This window comes from Bemisia tabaci, chromosome 7 (genome assembly GCF_918797505.1).
Source record: "Bemisia tabaci chromosome 7, PGI_BMITA_v3".
NCBI lineage: Eukaryota > Metazoa > Arthropoda > Insecta > Hemiptera > Aleyrodidae > Bemisia > Bemisia tabaci.
Window position 1 is genome coordinate 13321545 of NC_092799.1, and position 23844 is coordinate 13345388.

The 23844-nt window shown below is 40.3% G+C and overlaps 1 protein-coding gene across 2 annotated transcripts in view; it reads right to left on the reverse strand.

Annotated features, from left to right (window-relative positions):
- The window catches only part of LOC109035303 (uncharacterized), a 195061-nt gene that overhangs the window by 56564 nt on the left and 114653 nt on the right, over positions 1-23844 (reverse strand). Inside the window, exon 4 of one of the 2 annotated variants that reach the window (XM_072302353.1) lies at positions 6888-6945. The exons of the other annotated variant lie outside the window; for it this stretch is intronic. The gene's annotated coding sequence lies outside the window, so the exon portion shown is untranslated. The remainder of the gene's footprint in view (positions 1-6887; positions 6946-23844) is intronic. 2 annotated transcript variants of the gene reach the window in all.

Below are 23844 nucleotides of genomic sequence, written 5' to 3' on the forward strand. Positions count from 1 at the left end.
GGTAACCAAGTTTCTGCAGTACAGCATCAGTGCTCCCTGCTCGAATTTGGTTCCCTGAAATTGTGGCTTACTTTCTGAGTCTGGTTCTATCCTTGCTAGAAGAGCCTGCTGTACCAGCTCCATTTCTTTTTCGCTGAGCCTGCTCTTTGGATAGTCCTTCGGTACCACTGCCATTTTAATGCTGGTGACTACGCCAGAGAACGAAGGTCCTGGTTGGTCTTTCCAGCGTTTGTTTGGCACAGTGTTCTTGGCGGAGTCCGGTGTGCTGCTGTCCGATCTCCCTCTCTTGGAGGTTTGGCCTTTCAGCTGCAGCTCCCTTAACCTATCTGTTTGCGGCTGCGAGGAACCAGCTTTTTTCTGTTTCCGCTTTGCCGCTCCAGATTTCTTATTCGAGTTTGCAGGTTTAGAGGGGGGTTTTCCCTTTTCCTGCTCCCCGGTGGTAGCTGTGGGGGTGCCGGCTGAAGTCTGCGGGTTGGTTGTCATTGCTGACTTCCCCTCCGCTGCCTTCTCCTGCTCCTCCCTCAGTTTTCTTTCCCTTCTTCGCTTTTTAATTTGGGCTCCAGAAAGTTTCCTCTTCTTCGTTTTGTCCTTTGGCTCGGTCTCTCCGGTTCTGGCTTCCGCCACCCCGGTAGTTTCCTCTGAGGTTGCTGAGTCTTTCGGTTCTCCCAAAAGCCTCTCCTCCGTCTCAGAGGAGACTTCCATCACCTCGGATTCTTGCAGTGCGGCATTTTCATGCCCCCCGCCTGTGCGGAGTTCTGAGGATGTAGCAGTGTGTTGCTTCTCCTCATTCCCCTGAAGTACCATCTCTAGGTCTGAGTCTGGTCGACTCTCCCCTGAGATGTTCTGGTTTTGTGGTGTTTCAGAGTGAATTTTATCCATATGAGTCCCACGAGATGTGAGGAAGTGGTGTGGTCCACCCTAGCAGAGCCTCTTACCAGGGTAAGGCTACATACGCTGGGAGGTCGCCCGGTATCCCAGGGCTCCGTTAAGGCACCATTTGCCCCTGGTGCCATACTCCCAACGCACGGGTCGCTTAACACGCTGGGTATTTGGGGCTTGGAGCGTTTGGTCCGCGACCTTTTATTCAATATATTCAAGGCTACCCTACACAAGTATTACACGACGGCACTACCTACATAGGGAATCCAGCTATCCGCCACCTGCTGACGCGCCCACTAGGTAACGCCCCCAACCCGTGGGAGTCTGAGATTACTATCCCCTAAAAACCTCAAGATCAGTCTTCTTCCGATAAACTCTGCTTTTAAAGTCAAGCCATGAAGATTGAAGAGTAAGTGCGACAAAAAAATGTCCATTTTTACTAAAATATTATGACATATTTTCTGTTCCATATCGCGATGCGGCAGGCTCATCTCCGCATTCTTACGACTGGGACATTAGTAATATTAAAATTTTCTTAATAGGATAGTTAATTTTGTCGTTTCCTGGAGGAACTTCATTGCAGGATTGCAAAATTGACTCCAACGATTTAACTTTTCACAGGAATTTACCCGTGCAATTCTGTTCCAAGTTTTCCTGATTTTTGCATGAGATTAAAGAAAAACGGGGAAATTTCCGGTTAGAAATTTCCTCGATTCGCCCAGAAGAAGTGCAATTTTCGAGGGGAAATTTGGCAACATTGATGTGTTGTTACGTTCTTTTTGGGGGAGAGACGGTGTGTGATCGTCCACAGGCATAGGACCTTTAGTCATCGGTGGCAAAATTTCCAGTGGCTAGATTTTTCTCGTGTTGGGTTGAAACATCGATTTGGAGTTTTCGCCTGAAAACTCTCTCTCTAGTCCTAAAAAAGAATTTTCGGGTACTTTAGTTCATTTTTGTGCCAATTTTGGCACAAATTCACGATCCGGCTATTTGTACCTTTACAATTGGAGACTTCACTTTCAAAAGGCTTTTCCACGAAAACACATTTTTTTACTTGCGAACTTCAAAATGCCATAACTCTAGTGTAGGTGGAAATCTTTGGAAGTTTTGTCTCAAAATGTTAGTATCACCTTTCTATCAAAAACTACATTTTCGGTTTTTCTACAGACCAAGGTCTCTTCTCAGCTGTGTACGGTTTCCCGCCTTTTAGTTTTGCATCGACTTGACTTGCAATCGCTGGCTCTACGTAAAATTTTAACAGGAGGTATCGCAGATATCTAATGCTGTTTACACCTTTTGAACGTCTGTAATTATGAGTAGCGCATGTATTCAAATTTTGCGGGATAAAGGTTATTTCCTACTTTGGTTCGTTCAACGCTCTGTGCTCACTGAAAGAAAAGGTAGGAGAGGGCCTGCTCATTACGTATCATAATACCACTTTCTCTCTTGATAAGAAGTGTAACGGCGAGAATAAGTTACAGTGAAGGTTGGTTACTCAACGGTAATTGATAATTTTTTTCAGTCCCGGTCATTTAACACTAGGCTACACATTTCCAGTTGCTCTATGTTCCGGAGGACAAAAATGGCGAAATGATTGATCCTACATTGAAATACAGGTGTGTATAGAACGCGGCGGGGGACGAAAAGGAGAATCTGCTGGTTTTCAATTTAGATAATTTTTAATTAATTTTTGTGTGAGGGAATAAAATGTATACATAGGTACAAAAATTTCTAATGTTCTACATGTTACCTTTTATATCAAAATGATCTGAAACATAAAAACAAAATTATAGAAAAAAACTTGTTTAATATTTTTTCCGAAAAATTCTAAGACGAAATGGTCTCGAAGCAGTAGAAGAAGAGATTCCCGATTTCTGAAACCGATTCTCTGTTCTTCTCAGATTTTCCCTGAAATTTTCATTCCCTGATGAATCCCGGGTTTTCTCGGTTATTCCTGGTACTGGAAACCATGAAGAATGAACGAAACCATGACGAAACCATTCATTGAACCATGACGAAGTTGATTTCACATAACATAAGAGAAGCGGGTAACCAAGGTAAAAAAACAACAAAAAATTTAGCTTGGGACGTTTCGGGATGGTTTCAACTTCCTCCTCGATTAGGAACCAAAAATGTATAAAAAATTACAAAAACCAGAACACCCGAGAGTAATTCTAAAAAGCAAAAATAGTAATTTTCTAAATATTTTTGTTTTCTATATACCTGTGGGATTGAAACCACCCAGAAATGTCCCAGATTTAATGTTCTGCTGTTTTGTAGCATTGGCCACCCGTTTTTCTCGGGTTTTGTAGGTGAATTATTCGGGCTATATACGTGCATTTGTGATGATATCACACTGATATCGGTAGGTGTTAACGTGGTGATATCACACTGGTATCCGTATGTTGTCAACATACGTAGTGATATCACACTGGTATCAGTATGTTGTCAACATGGTGATATCACACTGATATATGTACGTTGTCAATATGGTAATATCACATTGATATCAGTATGCTGTCAACGCGGTCGTTTTCAGCAAGGTTCTCGTCGCTATAGAACTCGGCTTCGAGCGGGGAACCACCTGTTGCGCATGCGCACTCAAGCACACAGCTCGAGCTTGTGCACCGACGCAGCAGAGACGATAGGCCATAAATCTTGAGAGTAATTCGGTCCTTTTGAGCTTGGAGAGGACACAAAGAATCGGAAGCGACAAGGACCTCCAGGTGGGCGACGCGACGGCGGAGGAACACGGATGACACGGTGTCTCGCGTTGTCGCCGCCACAAAATCGTCGATGATGCGATGAACTCGGCTTCGAATGTCCGACAAGCGACAACTAATTCCTTTTTCCCGCCCCCCCCCTTGTTCGCCCCCTCAACCCCCCTAATTCACGCTCAGAAATCCCCGAGCAGGAGGCTGCCGGACCGGCCTGAAATCCCTCGGATTCTCGCTGGTCCTGGAAAACTGCCACGTTGAGGAAGAACGCCGTTTGAGACTTCAGACGTTGCCAAATTTCCTTTGAAAAATCACGCATTTTCGGGAAAAATTAAGGATATTTTTCTTCCGACTTTCCGGAGAATTTTGTTTGTAATTTGATCCATATTGTCTGAAAATTTCAAAGGAGAAATTCAAAACATTTTCGGACAATAAAATATTTCCTGGGAGGAAATCTAGCAACATTAGAATGCTCATACGGCGTTTTTCCTTCGCATAACGGTACACTGTCGTTCTAAGAAAAAACGAGCCTCCAGACGTTGCCAAGTTTCCTCCGATAAAAACCGGATTTACTGGGAAAATTTCGAATATTATTTTTCAAAATTTTCAGACAATTTTGTAGGCAATTTAATCTAAAATATCGGAAAATTTCAAGGAGAAGTATGCATGAATGTTGTCAAAAATACATGCTTTATCAAGGGAAATTTGGCAACTCTCGAAGGTTCATACGGTGTTTTTCCTTGGCCTGACAGTAAAGTCAGGTGGCTCCGCGCAGACGCAGAGGCTGGCAGTGCTGGGCGCATGCGCACCCACGGGAGACGGGTGATCTCACGCAACGTGTAGTAATGCGAGCATCCCGACACCTGAGCCATGTTGCCGATTTGTAAGAGAATTTGCTTGACGGGAGGATGATGAAATGAATACAGATCATGAGAGGATACTGGTTGTGAAACTTGGAGTATATGGGAATGACTCATAGCGTGGAAAAACTTCGCGGTTCATACGGAACACCAAGGATTGCGCTCCGCCTAACCGAGATTTTCAGTCCGGGGAAGCAAAAGTTTGCTTCAAAAGATTTTGTCAGCCATGCTAAAAAGTGCACTTTTTACGGTAAAAACTAGTGTGGCTAACAGAAACTTCCGATGCCTGAACCAAACCTAGGTTCCTAAGACCGAAAACTTCTGTTTAAAACTGTAGCCGTGCACGTCGAGCCCCCCGAAAAACAACCATTTGAGTAAGATCAGCAATTTCAAGAATAAACCATCGCTATCGAGTTGCCGACGGGTTGATTGTTGAAATTGATAGACAAATCAATAGACAAAGAAGACATAAGGAGTGTGGAGCGGTCCTATTGGCTGAAATGGGTGGCTCTATAGACTATGGAAGAAAATGATCTACTAACTGAGGGGTCTTTCGTGGGTTGCCGTTACTTAATCTGTTATAAGCTACCTCCGTTATCCATTGCAAACATCCGCTTCCACAATTAGGATCCCTCCATATAAATTTTGTCTTTTTTGTCGCTTTGTCTATCAACTTCAACAATCAGCCTGCGGTTCCTAAACCGAAGTTTTGGGAACTTGTTTGGCTCATGACGTCACCCGAAGCTCGTCATCCACCATGTAGGTAGGTCAACAGCCAAAAAAAGGGTGATGGCTGTTGCTCCCTTATAATGGAGATGTTGCATGTGTGAGGGATTTGCGATTCGACTGTTGTTTCTTTTGTAAAAGTTCGCGAGAAACACGATGGTGCCACTGGTTTTCTCTGAAATCATCTCCCAAGCTCAAAAAAAGCTCTCAAAGTGAGGCCAAAATGGAGGGGATATCCCGCCCTACCTTGAGAGTCCACCTCTTCATCAAAACAAACTCTCCATGCAAAGATAGGGAGCAAATACATTAGCAGGATTGCCGTGTTTTCAGTTTTAGAGTCCCCAAATAAAGTGGCAGCCCTGTCAATGTATTTGCTCCGTATCTTTGCATGGAGAGTTTGTGTTGATGTAGAGGTGGACTCTCAGGATAGCGTAGAATATCCCCTCCATTTTGGCCTCAACTTGAGAGCTTCTTTTGAGCTTGGGAGTTGATTTCAGAGATAACCAGTGGCACCATCGTGTTTCTCGCGAACTTTTACAAAAGAAACAACAGTCAAATCGCAAATCCCTCACACATGCAACATCTCCATTGGCCGTAAGGAACTGTTGAATCTCCGAAAGTAAAGCTTCCACCTGTCGCCAAGAGGCCAGTGGAGGGTCTTTTGTCTCCGTTGAGAATTCTCCATTCGGGAGACAAGATTTTCCTCTTTTAAAATCTTCTTGATTTTCCCAACGAATTTGGCAACTCTGGAGAGAGAGGATGGGGGCTGTCGACGACGGAGGGGAGGCAGTTCCACGGAAAGGGGCGCGCACACAGCGCAATCCAGGGCAGAGTGTGGAGAAAATAAATTGGATTTGAGTCGACTGGAGCAGGAGCCCGCGCAAGGAGGATGGAGTGGTCGGCGTTGGGCCGCGGGAAGGCAGTGCGGACTGCGGAGGCAGAAGGAAATAATAGAAATGAAGCTTCTTCCTGACCTTGGCTAGATGATACTTTGAGCCTGCTGAGGCTAATCAACCCGACTCCTACTGCCATTTCCAGCTTCGATCATCCATGTCTTTAAGCCTTTACGAGTGCGTCCCGCAGTCAAAACTCAAACCTGCGGGTGCTCCGCGATTTTGACACATCCATGGCTAAGCGAACCGTGTTGAGCAAAGAGGAACCTAAGCACATCAGGCTACTGCCAATTTTAACAGGGCAATTTAATTTTTTACAGGAGAACATTTTTGCGGATTATCCTCAGAGAAGTTTAAGGAATTTTTCTTCCCACTATGCAGAAAATTTACTGAAATTTGCCCAACAATCCGCACGACCGTGTTCATGTGAAAAATTTAACTACCCGTTCAAATTAAGGCAACACTGGTAAAAATAAAAAACCTCTTGGACCAATGCAGTATTGCATTGACTTAAGAGTGCAGTTTCTTGTCGCCGGATTCAAGAGTCTTGAACTCTTGTTTCAAGCGGATTTTGCATTGATTCAAGCGGATTTTGCACTGAAACAAGAGTCCAGACTCTTAAATCCGGCGACAAGAAACTGCACTCTTGAACCAATAGGTTTTTTTTTTTTTACCAGTGAATAGCTGATGTGGTTTGGTTACTTTCTGCTAAACGCGGTCTAAATATCAATACCGCGAAATCTCCTCACTAAGTTTGTATGGTTTTTCATGGAATAGATACACTCATACGCAAAACACAGCATACAACTCACCGAGATCCAAGATTGATTTTGCAAGATATTGAAATGAAGTCCGCAAACATTTTCTCACCTGTAACAAATAAACATGAGTAACATTAATTCAGGTCTAACATCACGAACAATTTCTTTTAACCTGCACAATATCCTTCGATTCTACTAAACATCTTAAATTGAGTTTGATGAGAACCATGACTTTTACGACAAATATGAACAAAAGGGAGGAACACAATGGCTGTTCTAAATAATGCATTACAATCATGGGATAGGCTGTAAGTTGCGTACAGTAACTCGCTTATTTTCTTACTCAAGCGTTTGAGTCTCTGAGATGTACCAGTTAATAACTCTGCTTAGCCACACCACACCGACTCAATTTTCGGTTATGTCAGAATAGATCGTATTCGATAGTGGTTCGATGTATCGATTGGTTCAAAACAATAGAACATAACTCCAAACACAAATTTTAGGATCTAAGTTGGAAAAGCATGGAAATGAGAGAATTCTTACCAAAATCACTCTTCACTGCCATTTCGTACTCATATAAGTATCAAAAATCTATAAAAACAAAACCCCGTTCCCTCAGGTTGCTCAATTGACTTTCGAGGCTTTGTTCACAGGTTGAACCAATCGATATGGATACAATCTCGCCTGCTTGATGTGTCGAAAACGATCTATTCAAAAGAACTGATACACTTATTCAAAAGCGCTGATTCCACGATCAGAAAGGGACATCGATGCCAGTGTTTAATGTTGCCCATCAAAATTTAGAGGCGCCTTTTTTTCCCACATAAATCGTGAACAGAGCGTCAATAACAGTGTAATCAAAACTACAAAAACCCTCACAAACATTTTTCGGGCAAAAAATCCGGTCGAGGAAATTGACGTGTCACTTCCTTTTCAAGTATAAGATAGGCAAAAACCTTTGATGAATTCCCAAGGTCCACTAAGACTAATAATCATCAAAAAGTTCAAAAAAAAAAAATAAATCCCTTGCCAAAAATAAATAAAAAAAACCGATTTTGAGATAAATCCCTCGAATGAACTTGAAATCACAAAATCGGTCGAGGATGTCAACTGAAACTTTTTCCCCTTTAATTATGAGCTCCGCAACAAGCGTGACTCGCTTGTACCTTTTCATACACGAGCCGCACGAATTCATCTCTTCTTCTCTCCTCTCCTTCCGTCCATGGACAGAGGTCCAAAATTTTTCGGATTTACTGACGCGACCGGCTGCGGCTCGATGCTCTCAGTGAATCGGTGCCTTCTTATCATCCCTGATGTCGGCTTCAAGTCGGTTGCAATTTCACCAGTCGACCCATTTTTCCATAACCACATGTTAGACTTTTTCGAAACATGATTCATCTGAAACATGGATTTTTTTTTTAAGGGAGCTTACCATTTGCTTTGGACGGTAGGTAGGTTGTAAGTAATAATTGTTCTTATACTCTATCAGTTAAGTATAAAATACATCTGTACCATTGGATGACATTTCGACAGACACGTTAGGTCCGGACAAGTGAGGGGATTTCTGAATCGCAAAATTATTAGTGGAATTGTTATAGTGGAGGAGTTGAGTCCCTTCACGGAATGAGCCCCACTTAAGTCGACAGGTTGTATGTGTTTCTCTCTGACTTATGTGTAATCTTAGTATAATCCACCCATGTTTACGCACCGAGCCGCAGCCGGTCGCGTCAGTAAATCCGAAAAATTTTGGACCTCTGTCCATGGACGGAAGGAGAGGAGAGAAGAAGAGATGAATTCGTGCGGCTCGTGTATGAAAAGGTACAAGCGAGTCACGCTTGTTGCGGAGCTCATAATTAAAGGGGAAAAAGTTTCAGTTGACATCCTCGACCGATTTTGTGATTTCAAGTTCATTCGAGGGATTTATCTCAAAATCGGTTTTTTTTTTTTATTTTTGGCAAGGGATTTATTTTTTTTTTTGAACTTTTTGATGATTATTAGTCTTAGTGGACCTTGGGAATTCATCAAAGGTTTTTGCCTATCTTATACTTGAAAAGGAAGTGACACGTCAATTTCCTCGACCGGATTTTTTGCCCGAAAAATGTTTGTGAGGGTTTTTGTAGTTTATATCAGGTCGTTTTTGGGTGAATAAGTACCTAAAGGTCTGGCTGTACGAAGAACTAGCAAAACCGAAGCGTCGAAAAAACACAAGCAGTGTTGTTGATTTCTCCATAAGCCGCACCATGTTAGAATGCCGGTTTGGTTCACACTTTGTATAAGTCAGAAATTAAATCCCTATATGAATAAAATCCAGGAGTAACATACATGAATGGATTTATTATGGCTTTCACCATCTATTTATAGCAAAATTTACACAAATTAATATCGATTGACTTAAAAAATGTCGAAAAAACACAAGCAGTCGTTGCTTTTCCCGTAAGCCGCCGTGATAAGAAATGCTTGTTGGTTCACACTTGGTTTAAGTCTCAATTTACTTCCTTTTTGGAATATTATTCAAGAGTATGATACATTAATGGATTCACTATGGCTTTAACTACCCGTTTGCAGCAAAATTTGCAAAAATTAATGATGATTGAATTAAAAATGTCGAAAAAAACACAAGTAGTTCTTGATTTCTCCATAAGCCACAATGATGATAAGTGCCGTCGGGTTCACACAGCGCTGCTGGTGGAGAAAAGTGAAAGTGAAAACTAGGGTTTCGGCGTTAGCCGCGAGAGAGCACACCAATGCTGATTCTGAAACGAATCTGAATCTGCAGGTGTTCATTGGTTGAGAAGTAACTCTAACTGCATCATGAAGAATGTGGCCACCACAATTGAGTCCTTATTTTTACTGAACTTCAGACAGTGGGAAACGCACACAGAACTGTTGTCAAATTAAATGATGTTTTTAATTTATAATAATGGAAATATCGTGATCTTTTTATCCAAAGGAGTGATGCCAAATCACGGATCGGTTGGGAACAATTGAATCTATGAATCGCTGCATTGCAGCTAGTGTCCTTTGTCCACCCAATGACAAAAAATTATGTTGGTACCTGCACTTGGTATAAAGATTGACAACTGACTTGACCTATTTAATTTATTATCTTATGTGTTCTTAATGCAGTAAATAAGTCTGGAGATCTAAGTATTGGCATGAGTTCATTAGAAAAAAAGGCTCATCTGAATGTGAGAGGCCAAAGCGGTACTTACGGTCACCATACCTGGGTTCGTAGGCTCACCCTCGTACCTACTGAGACGGCAATCTCCATCTCTTGATCGGAGGATATGCCGCACCTAGTTGGTAAGAGTGGAGAGGCATTTATGATTACATTGATACCATGGGGTCTAATTGTATTTAGCCTTGATTAATACGATCACACTTATTGCAATGGAACTAGACAGGAACACGTACCTACGTATCTTAATACTGAAGTCCTCTAAACAGATGGGCGATACATTCTGTTACTCTTTTAAATAGAGGAGGGATGGACGCACCCATTTCACACAGCAATTTATGCAAGAAAATGAAGCCTTCATTGTATTTTTATCATCAACTTATGAAATTATGAGAATAAAACGGGTACATACCTTTCATTAAAGACCTTGTTACTAAAGTTGGGCAAAATGATGTTTCTAACAACTCCTGACGCAAAATCAAAGCGACTCAGAAGAAACCAATTTGAGCAAATGCTCACAGTCAAAGACCTTTGATTATGTGACATTAAGTTGACCTATGATTGAACTGTTCCGAAAAGGGATGGAATTGTGCCTCACATACTCAGGTTCGCAAGCCACGCGTAACAAGAACGGTAGAAGAGATAGGAGGATTCCAAGATAAATCATGAAGGAAACATGTTCTTAATGTAAATAACATACACTTCAGAGAAGCATAATCACTCCAGAGTACATAGATTGATGGCAAGATATAGAGCGAATAAATTTTGGTCGAAGTTCAGTGACAGTCGCATGTGAAGGCCGAGGCTCATATTCCAGTAATTTTTAGACTTTAGTCACGAGCATGCATTCTGTGATGTAAATGCTGCTTCCTCTTTAGAGTTTGGCACAATTTCGGTGTAATTTCGTTAACGTAATTTACCTGAATTACATCTATCGCTTAGGTCAGGTACTGACATAAATATGACGACATAACCTCACTTAAAAATTTGTCACATTTTCGTTCAATAAAATAAAGATACCACTTGAAAATTTTAAGAGAAACTAAGGTAATAGTATATCGGGCTCCAGTAGAACACGTGAGACGTAATAATATGAGTATGTAAATATAGTAGTTAGCATCTACAAAGAATTAAACTCTTATCCAAATTAGGTAAATCTATTCACAACTAGTTAAAGAGGTTGGCAACGACCGACCAGAAATCACTTGAGATTTTTAAGAAACCAATGAATTAGTGTATCGGGATAAAAGTGGGCGTAATAATATAAGTGTGTAATATTAGTTAGGATCTAAAATGAATTGAACTTTTAAATTACATCTGTTCATTATTCACAAATAAATACAGTAGATGGAGGTTGATAACGACGACAGGAATTTCGTTCCCGAAACTCGGACGAACCTGAACAGAATGAACCAATGGCGTTGAACCATTATATTACTGGTTTTTTTCTAAATTCAAAAATTATAGCTAAAATTTTGAAGGATGTAAGCGGATGCTGGATTATCCGTGAGATAAAGCGCTTTTTTATGTGGCAAAATGAAATCCTCACATCTTCACGGAGTGCCCTTTATATAGGCTCCATTACAATCCGCGGCCGGGTAAGCGAGAAATCTGTTGTTAAAGATGGTCATGACGGGCAGTTTAGTCGTATTTTCCGTAATTTCTCTTTTAGAACACCAGGAATGTTAAAAAACTGTAAAAACCCGTGGACACGGTAACATGGCGATTCTTTAGGTACCCACTTTTATGGGTCTAAAGTTTACCGTTATCGCGGAGTTTGAGTGACTTTCTCAGGACCGTGGATTCTTGAAATTCAAATTTCCCGGCAAAGTGAAAAGTAAAATTTTCGTCGTTTTGGGTCATTAAGTGCTTATAACTTTTTGAAAACTCAATGGATCTTATTGAAACTCTTCCACTTTGTAGTCCTAATTGAGATGCGTCCGTAGACACCAAGATCGTAGGAATCCGAGCCGTCGTTTGGGCTGCAGTCGAGTTCCAACCGAATCAATTTTCAAGTTAAGGGAGTTGCCTGTGACTAAGAGTGTCGGCCACCCGTTTGTTATCGGGACTTTAGTAGGACGTCATTTTCCTCGACCGGGGGTGGCTACCGCCACTCTTGATACTCTGCTCGTTATATGCGAATATTTTGTGAAAACGATTTTGGTTCGGTCTCCTTTTAAAAAATGAATTAGTAGCGGGAGTTTCGAAACGTCACATACGAGATACGCATTTTTGAAATTTCATGTCGATTGTTCATTGTTCGACATGTTGATAAAGAAATACTGCCGTGCTAAGGAAAAACGCCGTATGAACCTTCAGGCGTTGCCAAACTTCCTGGTATAAAACACGAATTTCCAGTTAAACTTATGAATATTTTCCATCCAATTTTTCAGGTAATTCTGTTCCCAATTTCACATAAAGTTCCTGAAAATTTCAGGTGGAATGTTCATAAATCTCCTTAAAAATAAATATTTAAGTGAATGAAATTTGGCAACATCCAAAGGTTCATACGGCGTTTTTCCTTAGCACGTCAGAGTAGAGGTGCCTCTTTTGGATGGGCAACACTCCATACGGTTGTGTCGATTTCCCATTTTGATCGTCTCATTTTGATGGTGGAAACAGAGTTTGAAGTTCAACGTTTACACTACCGCAAAACTTTCTGACGGAATATTTTGGTGAACGATCGAGTTTTGGATTATTTCCATATGGGGTAAGAGATCAGCCGAACGAATCCGACGAGAGACCGAGGCAAGTTTGATGAGAAAGCGAGAGACAGTGGACGAAGGGTAAAAAAATGGAGGATTGAGACAGAGACGTGTGAGAAAGCGAGAAGCTAATAAAAACTGTGAATGCATCCGTCTAATAATTACGAGCCTCGAATATCTACTCTTCCACGTGAATTCAGAGGACAGGAGAGGTAAAAAAGAGAAAGAAAGGCATCAAAAGTAAATTAAACATGAGAACTCATTACTTAGGTACATGCATGCAATTCGCGGATTAATTTTGACTAATCATCTCAAAACCCGATAAACGCGCAGTAACGAATTTTTATGTAACGCTGGAGTTTTAATCAGTAGAAAAAGTTTGTTCGCCGTAAGGAGTTGCACCTGTCTACTTGCCTTCTGCACACTAATAGTAATCGCCAGCGGACCGCTTTAGACCCATAAAAATTGAACAATTTCGCATATCAACTTGATCCGCTTTTCATGATACACGGCAGCCATCCAGCGGGCCGATTATTGAAATTGATGGACAAGGCTATAGACAAAGAAGACATTAGGTGTATAGGAGCGATCCTGTTGGTTGAAATGGTGGTTCTTATAGACCAAGGTGGTAAATCATGGATTGACTACAGGGTCTCTCGTGGGTCGCCGTTAGTTGGTCTATTACCCACGTCATTCATCCATTGCAATCACCCGCTTCCACCAATAGGATCCCTCCATATCTTTTTTGTCCACTTTATCTATTGCTTTATCTATCATTTTCAATAATCAGCCCGCAGATGCGCGAATTCGATAAGACTTTAAGATAGAACCGCTTATGATCCCATCATTTAAGGGTATAACATTAGAGCTTGGTGAAAAAAGTTCATGTCAGCGGTCGGTATACTCGCAAAAATAACCTTCTGAAGTTGCATGCAAATGGAGCATCGAAAAGACATAAACCCGGTGCCATTAGCAACCCATTTAAACCTCTGGAAATATATCGATTCTTGGAGGGGCCAGGTACTCCGACAAGAATCGATTACGTATAGCATAGGTTTAAATGAAGGAAATCCGATGTTGCAAAATTGCCGGATCCACTTCTGACGCGTAGGTCAATAAATTGCGGCGTGTTAAAAAATTTAAATTTTCGTGTTATTTTTATAAAGAGACCGATACAATCAGTACTCTCTGCAGTGGCGAGGCGTGGATAATCGATTATCGATAATTCTCTTTTTGAAGCTATGGTGAAGATTCAATTACTAGGGTGTTCGTTGCAAACACCCTGTTTATCGATCTTATTCCATAGGTTTAAATGGCAGATCCATCGATATATCGCGAAGTATACGCCACGCAACTAATTGTCTATAAAAATATTGCTATGGAAAGTTTTCTACCCGTTCCTTGCGTGTCGCGCGATCGACCGGACCAATTTCATCGTCTCGACTATCAGGATGGAGAACCACAGTTATGTGCGGCTTGAATTCCGATACCCTCCAAGTCATGGAAAAAGGAGACCTAGGACCCCTTTTATTTTGTAATAAATCTCTCCGATGCAAGGAGGCTGGAGAAGAATGTTTAGATTTTAATTATTAACGGTCTCACGGAATAACCGTGCATACCAATTACGGAGAATCGGGTGGAGTGTATTACGGGTGGTGACTCATACTTAATAAGAGGGGATCTTCTTCTGACTTGCGGCACGAAAACGGACGGTTGAACAAAGCTGTCTCAGAGGGAGTCATATTTGGGCCGTATTGAGCAGAAATGAATCAAGTCACATCAGATATTGCCAAATTTCATTGGCAGATTTATTCTTCTTCATGGGAAAATGGCATCACTAGTAGTATGACCTTTCAAAAGCCTCTAAAAAAAGACTGTCGAAATTTCATTCTGGGGAAACCCTTTTTGGCTATTTTTTTAACGTAAAATTAAACTTTTGAAATTTAATTCAGACATCTTAAGAAAAAGAATACCTTTTATGAGTTGTTCATCATTTTTTCCCAAAATATTCTTAGTGCTGATAACTTCGGTTGATATTTTAAGCGTTCGTTTTAACACTCTTTTACTTGAATTTTACTAAATTTTTAGCTCTATCTTGTAAATTTTACTTTAAAAATTCCCCAAAAGTATTTCTTAAGTGAACATTTTGTGTAAAAATTTCTTTTTAGAGTTGTCTTTTTAAAATTTCAGAATTTTTTTAAACATTTTTCAACTGCCGTGGCTACTAGGGATGGTGGAGATTCTCTTAGAAATTTCAGAGCATTCTGTCTGTGACAAGAAGCAGATTTTCCGAAAGTTTTAAAATAATTCACAAAGCCGTTCTCTTGTAAAAAATAAATGATCGATATATTTGGTAAGGGCTGATGTGAAGGGCTGTGTAGTTTATGGTCTAAGGACTGCTGGGTTTCCTTATTTTCTTGGATTTACAATTAAATAATTAGTAATTAATTATCTTTGATACTTTGGTTTGAAATTTTTGGTTAGGGTAATAATTTTAATCTCCTTCATATGGGCCATGATCTTTATGGTGAAAAACATCCCTTAAAGAACATTAGTGAGTCGAGAAACATAGAACTGCTTGGAGACTTAAACGCAGAGATAGAAAAGTAAACCATTTCATGACGTGAAAACTTTCTATTATTCCAGTTCCGTGGGCCATGATCTTTATGGTGAAAAACTTCCCCTGTCCAATATATCAGTTTATTTTTATTTACAAATATTTTTTTGCTATCATAGTTTTTGGTAGGTAAATGAAATGACACACTAGTACCTAATTTCATTAAATTTGGAGAGTCGAGATTTCTGTTTTTAATATCTTATTTGATTCTATTTATATTTTATTGAATTTTTTTCTTTTTTTCTGTTGTTTAATGGCTTTGTGTCAAGCACCTACAGCCAACTTAAGAGATTGAAATTTTAAGTTAAGTCAAGTTACGTTCATTTCTGCTTAACGCGGTCCATTCGACAGTTCCCGCGCGAGCGCTCTTCCTCATTTTTTTCCTTTCTTATGATATCGAGTTATTATTTTATCGGCGATGCGAATGACGCGACGTCGCGGAGGCCGAAAGGGTTTTCACCTCATTGACTAGGTACACAATCGCGGATCCACTCCGCTCTGAATATTTAAAACGGCGATAAAACCGGGCTAATTTACGATTCCGATATTTTCATCGGGAAAGCTGATGGTGATGGCTTCGAGTGAGACGGACAAAGGGGCGAGGGACAAAGGAAATCCGCCAAAACGAAGAAGAGGAGGAGAAGAGGAGCCGAGGGAGACGGCCGACCGCGACCACTGATCGCTGACCTTCATAGGCGGCGTCATCATCATCAACCCGTTGTTGCCAATTTTTCTTTTAAGGAAAACGACAAAAGCACGAACATGAATTTGAAAAACAAATCTTTGTGTAATTACCAAGAATTCAGGGTTCTATTTGATCCCAATTTTTACTTGGTAAAATTATCATTTATGGAATTGGTAATTTTACCAAGAATCTCGGTAAAATTATTGAACTTTCTCGGTAATTTTACTGGACCTTGGTAAAAACGCCAATATTTTTTATCGACTATGGTAGAATTACCGAGATAAAATGGCAAAGTTACCGGGAATTGATTGCCAATAAAAGTGGTATTCTTACCTGAAAATAAACAGTAAAAATACCGGTTTTTAGATGAGCTTACCAGTCTGTCTTGGTAAAATTATCAATAATTGGTAAATAAAGTGAGATGGTAAAGGTACCAACGGACCTTGGTGAAAAAGCTGAGAATTTTTTTTCAGTGTACCTTTCAATGGAGAATTTGCACACAACAATTTGAATTGCTTCATCTGAGAGTGCCTGCTGAGGTCGCAGTATTTTTCAGAATTTTTTTCTGACATGGGAAATTGTAGGAAAATTGATTTGAAAGTGAGAAAATGTGCCACCTTATCTGCCACCAATCAGGGGGCATTTTCCATCTAACACATGTATTTTAGCAGATTAGGGTATTTTGTCATAATTTCTCCAATTAATAATCCAATAAATTTTTGTGGACTCAAACACATATGTCTCAAAACAAGATGCTCTATTGCAAGACCACCTGATCATCATTATTCTCCATTTTGTGAGTCTGAGTTCTTACAGGTGCCACGAGGAGAAAAACTTCGATTTATCCTCTAGAAACGATTGATAAAACGATAGACTTCAGTTTCAAAATCAACGTCTCAGCTTGATCTGACAATACATTTTAGGGACCCTTGTCTGCTATTGAGGAGCCCCAACAATTAGGAGACTTTAACGCACGGTTAAGAAAGTGAACATATTTTACCAACGCCCATCGAACGAGCTTCCGGACATGAGACCAGGGATTGCGTATTGCGATTTGATCTGTGTTAAAAATACTTGTTAATGTCCCGTTCAGAAGTTCATTTCCAAACTTTCCATTGTAGAAATCGGCTTCTAGGTAAAATTTTGAGAAGAATACAAGTGAAATTCATCTACGAATCAGATCTTGTCGATCGTGGCCCATTGTGCGTTTGGGAATTATGGAGGTGAGCTGCGCTCGTTGGTTTTCCACAACAAAACATTTTGTCAGAAAAAATTTAACAAATCTGGAACTGAGTTACGGTGCTGTGCTTTGGACGACATCAAGGTACACCGCACAGTGGATCGAGTCAGTGGGAGAGATCGGACAGAATTTGGAAACTTCAAAAGCTTATAAGTTCATTCATACACAATTTTGAGGTTTCAAAAGTGGTTTCATTGGTTTTCTCGTGAGGTTTTCTTTCAAAAACACCCCTCCCAATTTAAAATGTGACGAATTAAACATTAAAATGTACAGTTTTAGTTAAACATTTCTTGACCGATCTGTATGATTAACTCGAACCACTATGGCCCGTACCGAGGCTTTTTTTTATGGAGGCCTACATTTTTATGGAACTTTTTAACACCAATGTAGGTTACATTAGTGTACTGCCGTGCTAAGGAAGAACGCCGTATGAGCCTTGAGACGTAGCCAAGTCTCCTTCGATAAAAAACCAAATTTCATAGGAAAATTGTGAATATTTGTTTCCAAAATTTTCAGACAATTTTTTACGCGAAGTAATAAAAACAGTTTGAAAATTTCAATGAAAAAAATCCATGAATGTCGTCAAAAATACATGTTTTAACACGGGAAATTTGGCAACTCTCGAATGTTCATACGGCGTTCTTCCTTAGCACGACAGTATATGTCCGAACCTTTTTTCCCCATGAACTCAAGTTTCCTACAGTGAAAAAAAAACCCATTGGATCTAGAGTCCAGACTCTGAAAAACATCGACAAGAAAAAATACTCTTGATTCAATCGGATTTTTGCTTAAATCAAGAGCCAAGCCTACTAATTAAAGCGGATCTCTTTTGGATTTAAGCTTAAATCTGATTGAATCAAGAGTATTTTTTCTTGTCAATGTTTTCAAGAGTCTGAACTCTACATCCAATGTGTTTTTTTTTCCAATGTACCCAAAGTTGAAAAGCGACAACCACGGGACGCCCGATCCCTGACAAGCCACAGTGTTGCGAGTAAGAGTGTTAGTTAAAGGGAGGGGGGGGGGGCAGGACCAGGGTCCATAGCGACACCAATCATCGCTCATCAGCCAGAATCCGATTCCTGGTCCTGAATCGGAAAGTGTGAAGGGCTCCGATTACCTCGACTCTCGGTCTCGCCTTGCGATGCTCATGTCGGGTTGGTCATCCTACCCGGCCTCGGCTGGAAAGGGCACTAGCCGCAAGAAAGTGCAACGTGAAATTCACTTCCACCATCCAACAGGTTGACCTACGAACCGCGGTCGGGCGGTGAATGGTGCTCCGGCGATTTTTCACCCAGAGACAAAGGAACGCTCCCACTGGATCACGGTTTTGTCATGGTAATTCGATTTTTGGGTCTTGTGATACGCTGGGCTTGATCCGTCTCGCCGGAAGTCTCGTGGTCAGTGGCGTGGCGTGAATTGCGATATATCGATTGTTATGCCATTTAAACCTATGAAAAAGATCGATTATCAGGGTGTTCGCAGCGAACACCTTAGTAATCGATTCTTTACCATAGTTTCAAATGGCGAGGTATCGATAATCGATTATTCACTCCACGCCACTGTTGACTGTTCTTGTGAAAGGGTTAAGACAACAATCGAGGCTTCTCTTCGCGGTCGGTGGAAGTAGAGTGACCGCGCGGACTATTTAATTTGTACCCGAAAAATCTCTCCGTAAGTAAAAGTAAGCGGACTTAATGATGTGGTCGTGTTTTCTGGCTGGGGAAATGATGCACTGGAAAAAAAACACACATTGGATCTAGAGTCCAGACTCTTGAAAACATTGACAAGAAAAAGGAATCTAGATTCAATCAGATTTAAGCTTAAATCGAAAGGAAATCCGCTCAAATTAAGAGACTTGGTTTTTTATTTAAGCTTAAATCGGATTGAATCAAGAGTATTTTTTCTTGTCGGTGTTTTTAAGAGTCTGGACTCTAGATCCAATGTGTTTTTCTATGTGTGCTAGGAAAACCGATTTTTTTTTTTCATTCTAACTAATAACAGGTTGCATGAGTGGGTCACATGCACGCCACACGAACCTTGATGGTTAAATATAACTAATAGAATTGGAAAAAAAAAAAAAAAAAAAAAAAAAAAAAAAAAAAAAAAAAAAAAAACTGTAGAGACCTAAAATTTTCCGTTCATTTTCAAGGGTGACATAGCCTACTTGGAAAATTGAGAAATTTGGTATTTTTCATCAAAATACCACGATTTCATTTATGCTATTCTTCAAAATTAGTGATGATTATAATACTTGCACCAACTACGCCAAACGCAACACTTATGAGACCAACGGAAACCAATTGATACACCTAATGAAATGGATGATACCGTTGACGAAATATTTCATTGGTCCAACGTATTTTGATCGCACTAATTTTTGTATTTTCCGAAGAAAATATATTATTGTTTTGATATACATCAATGAGATTTTAACGGCACAATGCGATTATTTTACACGGCAAATCCTTTGTCCAGAAGCATGTCTAAAAAGTTTTTTTCTGATTTTTATTCCATGCGGGATGCATTCTTCGATATTTCTCACATTTTCGATCAACTTATATGGTCGTAAAGGTTTGAACTTCAGATTTCCTCCATGCGACTTGCCTCGTGTATTATCACATTGGTAAATTTTGAGGTGTTCCCTCCCTGTTGTTTTGTCGTTTTATGGTTTGGGCTCGGGCAGACCCTATTGTTGTTGACAGGGTCTAACAAAAGCTAAAGAGTGCGCTTAAAATTAATTGGTTTTGTCATTTACTCATCTTCATTCATTAAGTCATAACGATTACTCTCGCTCATTTTTCTCCGAGTCCTTCGTCCCATTGTTTCTTCGGTCGGACTCGTTTATGAATGTGTCATCACACGTTACAACTCGGGCTCAACCCCATACATCATTGCTAATTGAGTGGCTGAGGAATTATAGTTGAATGACTTCGGTTACGTCATTAATTAGAAAGCACCGCGTGTTTCCTTCGTATTTATCCCTTCGTCTAATTGAAAAGCCCAAAGTTGAAACGCGACATGTTAAACAATAATACTTTGGGGCATCCAAGGATTGATATGCGCACGCCTTCATTTGGATAGCTATGTAATTTAGGCTACTTGGACGTCCGAACAATTTTTATCAAAATTGAGGGGCTTGGAGGACAATGCGCATATGTGCAGTTTTTGCAAAAGTTGGGAGATATGAATGATCTCAAGTAAAAATAGTCTTAATGCATATGCTGTAATTAATTAACTCCCTAATTCCAAGTATTAAGCGTCAAAAAGTCAGTTTGAAGATTCTTTCCACCATACGGATCCACGTATTTTAAAGCTTCAAACACGTATTTCTTCTTCCGGTATTCCTTGATTAAGGCAACCCTGAAGATATCACTTTACCAAAGCTTGAACCTGGAGTTTTGGCTTTAGGGCACTGACATAAACAGAACTTTTTTATCATGGGGCCAAAATCCGGCGTAGGCTGTTCCTGTACGTCAGTCCGCGCAAATTGGCAAAGTGCATCGGATGCAACTTTGTAGCCGAGGCGGCTGGGGTCACTCGCGAAAAAGGTCGTGAATCAAGTCTCGGGGTCCACCCACAACCACAATCGAACGTGGGGCTCGGGCTACAACGAAAGCTCTCCGGTGAACTTCAATGCGGGGCCAGGAATGTGCATAAACGACGACAGTGTAGACAGAGGTGCACCGCACAAATCTGCAGCGCTCGGAAAAAAACGGCATGTGAACATTCAGACCTTGCCAAATTTCGCCCGAGAAAATACTTATGTTCAACGAAGATGAGACCGGGTTTTCCTTGAGATTTTCAGATACTTCAGGTCGAATTGCAAGATAAATCCTCTGAAAAATTGGAGGACGAATATTCGATTGTTTCCTAGAAAATAGGTATTTTACACGAGGAAATTTGGCAACGTTTGGGTGCTCATACGGCGTTCTTCTTTCGCACGGCAGAAATCCCGTTTTGCGGTCGTTGCGAGCCCCGAACCACCGCGGAGCTGTTGCCGTCTCGAACGGGGAACGACTATACTTTACACACGAGGAATTAGGATTTCCGTGCAGCTTGGCAACGCCGCTTACGGATCACCGAGGCGTGGGCACCGCGGCTTATAGCCGTTTGCACTCCCGACACATGTAATGTTGGTGCATAATGCACTTCTTGCACTTTTCAAAGGTCTGATACCCATTGCATTGCCCAATCCGCCGTCTAGGTCTGATTGTTGTCGTGCACATGGCAACGTGCAACGAGATGCACCTGGAGGATGTTTCAGGCGTGATCTGTGATGACTATATTGCTACGGTTACAGGCGAAGACGGTCTAATTAAAATCAAGTTCGGTCGATATTCTCCATTTACATAGGAGAGAACATTGCACGACGAGTAAATTTTTACTTTGCGGTGACTTTGAATCACCGTCAAATTGCCTTCAGTTTTCAGGGTAGGCAACCCCAGCTCCTACGTGGTCGAATAGTGGTATCACGCTCAGATGTTACGATCGCTCGAGGGAGAAAACAGGAATAATTCACCGAGCGTGGCGACGCACATTGGTTCCAGGGCCCGATCTAGGTGGCATTAATTAGAATATCACTGATGAATACATATTATATATGTTGCCAGGGGTTCTTTGGGTCGCTAATTACGAATTTGAAGTCAATTTGACTGTATCATTTAGCATAAGATGGTAAATTTGCACTTAGCTTGAAAATTCATACTTAATACTACATTAATAATATTTTAAAATGGCTGAATTCCTGGACTGATATATTTTTCAACCTTTTTTGATTTATCATCAAAAACTATCGATGAATTTACGAGGATTTGTCCTCTAATTACTAATTTTTTTTATGGGGGGGGGGGGTGGGCAATGTTGTATAATTTTGTGAACCAGGAATTGGTATTATCTGGTAAAATATACCTCCTAAATGTTGTGGTTTCCCTGAGGAAAATAAATTCCAGTACCAAAGAAAACTGCTTATCCCACTATTCGAGTTGTTCATACAGTGTTGACAAATCAGCGTAAGAAGAACTTTATTTGAACCTCAATGCTCGCTGATTTCTTGATTCGCCGCGCTTTAAAACCAACAGAAATTTTGAAGCTTTGTAATTTAATGGTACAATTATGCTATCAGAATTATTATATTATCAGAATAACTATGAATTAAGATTCAATCTTCGTCTATAATTCAAAAAATACATTTAAATTCATTATACGCGGCAATTTAAACATACGTAACATAAATATTTTACTTGATAAAGAAGTATAGGTATTCACTCAATGAGGGAAAGCAGAAACCAAAATTAATATCAAAGTATTTTGAAAGAAAAATGATTACTGTCTGTAAGAGCAGGAAAATATTCATCGGTATAATATTTTATTGCGCATCAAAAAGAGTGAGGTGTCACACTTGCTTTTTTTCTTTTTTAAACAAAGTTGTGAGCTTGCGATGATTTCAGAGCCTTACAAACTTGAGAGAATAAAAACACGAAGAAATCATGAACCAAGAAAGAAATAAGCATTCGTTGTTAAGTTAGAGGACATTTACTCATACAATCACGGAATAATGCGAGAGGAGTGCAGTAAGCTCCTTTTCTGTGGAACAGTGCTATGTCTATGGGCTTCTCTAAAGGTACAGACAATGTGAAAAACAATTATCTGAACGATTGAGAGGATTTAAGAACCCACGTGTTCTGTATTTTGAGCCATAATTGTAAAATTTCTAGTCAAAAAACGGGAACTGTCTTTAGTCTATGGGCTTCTCTACAGGTATAGACAAGGTGAAAAATAATCATCCCAATGATTGTGAGGATTTGAGAACTCACGTGATGTGCAAAAAATGCAGTCCTCAAAGATCTGGAGTCTGCAGTAGTGCAGTAAACTCCTCAGTGTGTCAATTTTCTTCATTTCTCGAAGGCCGGTTTTGGAAATTCAAAGTGCGCTAACCTCCAGGGACGCAAGTATGCGCAAAATTTTTTTGCTCCGAAATCAAGTGTAGGGTCAGCACTAACTACTACAGTCGGTCTGCACGTGTGCGAACCTACGCAGGGCCTTTATTTTGAGTCATAATTGTAAAATTTCCAGTCAAAAAACCGGAGCTGTGGTAAGTCTATGGGCTTCTCTAGAGGTATAGACAAAGTAAAAAATAATCATCTTAACGATTATGAAGACTTAAGAACCCACATGACCTGTAAAAAATGCAGTATTCATATTCCCAAGGATCTGAGGTCTGCAGTAAGCTCCTTAGTGTGTCAATTCTTTATTTCTTGAAAGCCGGTTTTGGAAATTCAAAGTGCCCTAACCCCCAGGGACGCAAGTATGCGCAGAATTTTATTGCACTAAAATCAAGTTTAGGGTTAGTACTAACTACTACAGTAGGTCTGTATGCGTGCGAACCGGCGCAAGACATTCATCTAGAGCCATTTTTGTAAAAATTTGCTTGGAATTAGTAGAAAATAACGCTTTGTCTAACGGCTTGTCTAGATGTATAGACACGTTTTTGAAAGATAATAAGAACGTATAAACCTTTAACATGCCTTATATTTTTGATACACCATAACAGAACACTTCACATTTGCATCTATTTCTGTGTGAT